Here is a 5,923-nt window from a genome sequence, read left to right as displayed (position 1 = left end):
CCCGCCCGGCGACTGCGCTCTCCTGCAAGCTACAGCTCGCCGGTCCCGCTGCTCTTAAAGGGCCCGCGCCGCCTGGCAGCCCCCAGGGGGGCGAGGATGGGGAGGGTGAGAGCAGCGCCCGCGGCACGGGGGCTGGAGGGGTGCCGTGCTGGCCCCAGGACTGGAGTTGGCAGCGAAGGGCCGACTTGGGAGCGGCGAGGAAAGAAGAGCTGGAGCCACTCAGGGGCGACGGGTCCCTGGAAGACAGACTAGACAATGGTTGGGGGGGAATGGGGTGCAGATTCCATTACTCTCAAGGGATTGTGAAGCTGTCAGCCTACATTCACAAACAATACCCCTCCACCCCCAAGTTCCCTCAGTCCTAGCCCTTGAGCTCTGGCCTCCCACCAGGAATTCCCAAACTAGGTACAAAGGCTTTTCAAAAATCAGGCGTCTTAGGATATTGGAACATCCTCCCTCTCTCCATTCACACTTTCCCTAAGAGTGAGGATACAGTCAAGAAGGGAAGAGGGTAGTAGCAGCTCTGTCTGGGAGACTTGCAGGCAGTTCCAAGGTTAAACTGGTACCCAGAGCTCAGCCCGCTCAACTGTAGATATCTGTATTCACAGTCAGATTCCGGCTTTCAGGGCAGGGACATGCCTGACCCTGAGGGCCCCTGTGTCAGGGCATGCACAGGGCTCACAGACACTGCCTTTGGCATCCTCTTGTACACCTGTGCATTCTCTCCCTCGTCCACAAGCCTTCAAATATAGGTCCCCAGAGCACGCTTGGGGCTTTCCCCCTGCTCTGCCTCTTTCACCGGCAATTCCTCTGGGCCCCTGCCTGCCCCAGCCCTTGTGTCTTCAAGGGGTAAGTAGGTTAGTCAACCAAGACACGTGACCTGAGCTTTTAAGTTCCCACCTGTCACACAGCAGAGACGGATGGGAGGGGAGGCTGCCGGTGCGGCTGGCACCGAGGAGGCTTCTCCTTACTGCAGCAGTTGAGAGGTTACTAGCAGTCAAACCTCTCCTCCACCCACCTCCACCCTCACCCCCCTTCCCCCCACTAGCCTTTCCAGGGCTCTGCAAGCTGGCGGCCCCTGGAGGACATCTTCAGACTCCACCCTGTAACTATGAGGTTTAGGTAGGTTTTGGATTCAGCCTTTCCTGTCTTTCCCCCCACCTCAGGACCAACTTTGCATTCTCCAGATGGACTCTCCATTCTCCAAGCTAACTTGCATTGAGCTCCTATAAACCTTCCCATCCCCCAACCAACAGTTGTATTTACTAACTACCATGTACAGGGCATTATCTAATTGAATCCTCACAATATCCCCATGAGACAGGTTTTACAAACCCCCTTTACCTATAAAGAAACAGAGGCACAGGAAGGTTAAGCAACGTGCCCAAGGGAACATATCTAGTTGATAGTAGAGCAGGGCTTGATCCTCAGAATTCCTGCTTTTTCCTGCTCTGCTAATTGGACCTTTCAGGACCTTATTTCCAAATAGACCGCCTCCCTCCATTTTCTAGACAGGCTCTTCATTCTCCTGAGATAGCCTCTATCTCTTAATGCCACCCAGCTCCATTCCTTGGCACATAACTTTCCAATTCCCAGGAAAGTTTCCTCTCCTTTCTTATGAACACACCATCCCCCATTCCCCATCTTCTGAGACCAACATATCCAAGTCTTCTATCAGCTTTCCGCACTGTGGGTTTCACACCCCATGCCCCAGAGCAGTGGTCCTCAGACTTGGCTGAGAGCCAGCCTCTCTTGGGAGATCTATCAAGAGATGTCCAGATGTCACTCCAGACCAATCAATTCTGGATCTCTAGGGGTGGGACGCAAACATTAGTATTTTTAGAAGCTCTGCAGGTAATCTCACTAGGCAGGCAAAGTTGAGAGCCACTGTCCTAGATAAACCTTCCATTCCTGGGGTTAGAACTTCTGCCATGCATGCATGTCCCATTAAAGACCATTTTCTTCCCTGGAAAAGCCTTCCCCATTCTCTAGGACATCCTCTCCCCATTTCACGAGCAGATCTTCCATATCTTGAACCTGTAATCACAAGATCTGCATACTTTCTTTCTTTTTTTTTTTTTTTTTCCAGTCAGAGTCTCAGTCTGTTGCCCAGGCTGGAGTGTAGTGGCACACTCACTGCTACCACAGCCTCGACCTGCTGGGCTCAGGCGATCCTTCTACCTCAGCCTTCCAAGTAGCTGGAACCACAGGCATGTGCCACCATGCCCAGCTGATTTCTTTTCCTGTTATTTATTATAGAGACAAGGTCTCACCCTGTTGCTCAGGCTGGTCTCGAACCCCTCTCGCCTCTGCCTCCCAAAGTGCTGGGATTATAGATGTAAGCCAATGCACCCGGCAAGAACTGCATTCTAACATGGGCACTCTTACTAGTTCTGTATTCTTAAGCAGATTTCTCCACCTTTCTGAGCCTCATCCTTGTAATGGGGATGATAAAAATATTGCATATCAGCCGGGCTTGGTGGCTCAGCCTGTAATCCTGGGCCTTGGGAGGCTGAGGTGAGTGGATTGCCTGAGCTCGCGGGTTCGAGACCCGCCTGGGCAACTTGGCGAGACCTCATCTCAACAATAAATAAAAAATCAGCCGGGTGTGGTAGTGCGCGCCTGTAGTTCCAGTTACTTGGAAGGCTGAGGCGGAAGGATCGCCGGAGCCCAGCAATCGAGGCTGTGGTGACCAGAAGCAGCCACTGCACTCCAGTCTGGGCAACAGAGTGAGACTCCAACTCAAAAGAAAAAAAAAAAATTGCATATCTGTTTCCAAAGGTGCCTTTGAGGTTCAAGTGTCCATGTGCTTAGTAATAGATGATTCTTTTTTATTCTCAAGAATAGATCATACATCCTTACTCTCCAGGTCACACCATGATTCTGGCTCATCGCCTTCCCCCAGAAGAATCTCCATTCCCTTAGCAAAAGAAGGGAAACGACATCTATTGAATGCCTACTATGTGCTAGGCACCCAGCATAGAGATATGGCTGATCTCTGAGTAAGAGGCTAGGTAGGTTTCTTTCTCCCTTATATTCCTACTGTGCACACTAAAAATGAACTCAACAAATATTCATTGACTGAGCAGTCTAATCAGTCCTCACAACAAATTTATGAGGTGAATATTATCTTCCCATGTTTCAGATAAGAAACTAAGACTCAGAAGTATTAAGAACAAATATGGGGCAACCTCTTCCGGTCCCCTCCTACTGTGGGAGCTTTTCTGTCCTCTCAATAAATCCTGCTTTCTCACAACAAATAAAATTAAACAATTAAATAAATAAAAGCAAAATGTTTACAGAGTGAAAAAAAAAAGAACAAGTATGGGCCAGACTCGACTCAGCCTGTAATTCCCGCACTTTAGGAGGCTGAGGCAAGTGGATTGCCTGAGTTCGCAGGTTCAAGACCAGCCCGGGTAACTTGGACAAACCTCGTCTCTACAATAAAAATAATAGGCTCAGTGGCTCAGCCTGTAATCCCGCGCCTTTGGGAGGCTGTGGTGAGTGGATTGCCTGAGCCCGCGGGTTCGAGACCCACCTGGGCAGGTGAGACCTCATCTCTACAATAAATCAAAAAATTAACCCGGCGTGGTAGCACATGCCTGTAATTTCGACTACTCGGAAGGCTGAGGCAGAAGGATCGCCGGAGCCCAGCCCAGGTCGAGGTTGCGGTGGCCGGGAGCGGCCACTGCACTCCAGTCTGGGCGACAGAGTGAGACTCCAACTCAAAAAAAAATTAAGAATAATAATAAATAGCCGGGCATGGTAGCGCGTGTCTATAGTTCTGTCTACTTGGAAGGCTGAGGCGGAAAGATCACCGGAGCCCAGCAGGTCGATGCTTGGGTGGCTGTGAGCGTGCCACTGCACTCCAGCCTGGGTGATGGAATGAGATTCCAACTCAAAAAAAAAACAAAACAAAAAAACAACTATGAAGTCACACAACTAATATGATGGATCCAGTATTCAAATCCAGGTGGGTCTTGCTGATTCTAAACCACGGCTTTATCGACAATGCCAAACTTCCTCATTCCCTAATACTGTTACCCTCCCATCTTATTTTATTTTATTTTTTTGAGTTGGAGTCTCACTCTGTCACCCAGACTGGAGTGCAGTGGCCGTTCCCAGCCACTGCAGCCTCGACCTGCTGGGCTCGGGCGATCCTTTCGCCTCAGCCTTCTGAGTAGCCGAAATTACAGGCATTTGCTACCACACCCAGATGATTTTTTGATTGTAGAGATAAGGTCTCGCCAAGTTGCCCAGGTGGGTCTCGAACCCACAGGCTCAGGCAATCCACTCACCTCAGCCTCCCAAAGCACGGGATTACAGGCTGAGCCACCGAACCCAGCAACCTTCCCATTTTATAAAGCAGATTCATCTCCATTCCCTGAGCAGACTTTAATCATTTTCAGACTTTCCTGCCTTCCAGAACTCCACTAGCTCAGATCCTCTCCATTCTGGGGATGTTCTCCACTCCCACCACACATCCTCCAGGATGGACCTTTGAGTCCTGAGAACACACACTTCTGACTCCTGGAATAGACCTCATAACTCAAGAGGAGTTGTTCTCAAACTTTAGCACACATGTGAATCATCTTGAAAGCTTGTTAAATAAAACACAGATTAGATTACTGGGCTCCACTCCCAGAGTTTCTGATTCAGTATCTGGGGTGGAGCCAGAGAATTTACATCTCTAATCAGTTCCCAAGTGATGCTCACGCTGCTAGTCCAGGGACCACACTTTGAGAAGCAACACTCAAAAAAACCTTTTTTTGCTGTTAGTTTACACTTCACATCCCCACAACCAACCCCCTATTTTCCACCACAGACTTTCCCTCAGTGCCCAGATGGACCCTCCACCATTTCCCCAAATAGAAATGAGGGAGATTCCATTCCCAAGACTGATCCTCCCCTCTTTCTAGGACCCTCCCAACTCCCACCCTAGACCCCACACCCACCACCAGGACAGAGCAGTTATCCAGGGCAGTTTCCCTAAACCCAGGCTTGTATAAGGGTTGATGATAATTGGCTTAAGAGGAGTAACGCAGAAGCAGAAAATTCCCATCTCAGCTTAGTGCCGGGAGCTAATCTAACAGACACAGGCTGCTCTGGGCAGGGATTTGTGGGAGAAGCAGTTAGTAAGCAGCTTTGTGGGCCCATGAAAAAAGTAGGGTTAGCAGGGTCCTATAGGAGTTGGAAAGGAATTCCACTGGGGACTTTGTAACTGACCCAGTTCTGCTTCCACCATCCCAGGTCTCTCTCTCACCATGCATCCCTTGTCCACCATGACAGGCTCTAATCTCTGGACAGATGGTTTTGACGTTTATTTGTCAGTAAAGGACCCTCTGCTGGTCACTTGGGGAGATGCAGCACAGGGCCAGGAAGGAGAGTAAGTGGATAAGGAGCCTGCCGGAGCCCTCTCCCTGCCCACTTGACTGGCTTAATGCTTCCTGCCACTATGAAGCTGCAAAGCCCACCATTCCTTCTGTGGCTCCCCTACGGCAGGCAGTGAAAATGGGCATAGGCGCTGGAGTGGGGGCCATGAGGGGGACCTCTTGATTGTCTTTCTCGATCTCTCAGAGACTAGGCAGAGCCTCTGCTGTTGCTGTTGCTTTTTCTTTTTTTTTAAGTTGGAGTCTCACTCTGTCACCCAGGCTGGAGTGCAGTGGCACGCTCATGGCCACCGCAGCCTCAACCCGCTGGGCTCAAGCAACCCTTCCACCTCAGCCTTCCAAGAAGCTGGAACTACAGGCACACGTCACCACGCCCGGCTTATTTTTTTTATTTATGGTAGAGACGAGGTCTCACCAAGTTACCTAGGCTGGTCTCAAACCCTTGGGCTCAGGCAGTCCTCTCGCCTTGGCCTCCCAAAGTCCTGGGATTATAGGTGTGAACCACCACACCCGGTCTACTGCTGCTTTTTAAA

Source organism: Carlito syrichta, unplaced genomic scaffold (genome assembly GCF_000164805.1).
Source record: "Carlito syrichta isolate Samal-C Ts95f unplaced genomic scaffold, Tarsius_syrichta-2.0.1 Scaffold309899, whole genome shotgun sequence".
Classification (NCBI taxonomy): Eukaryota; Metazoa; Chordata; class Mammalia; order Primates; family Tarsiidae; genus Carlito; species Carlito syrichta.
Note: the sequence above shows the minus strand (reverse complement) of the source record.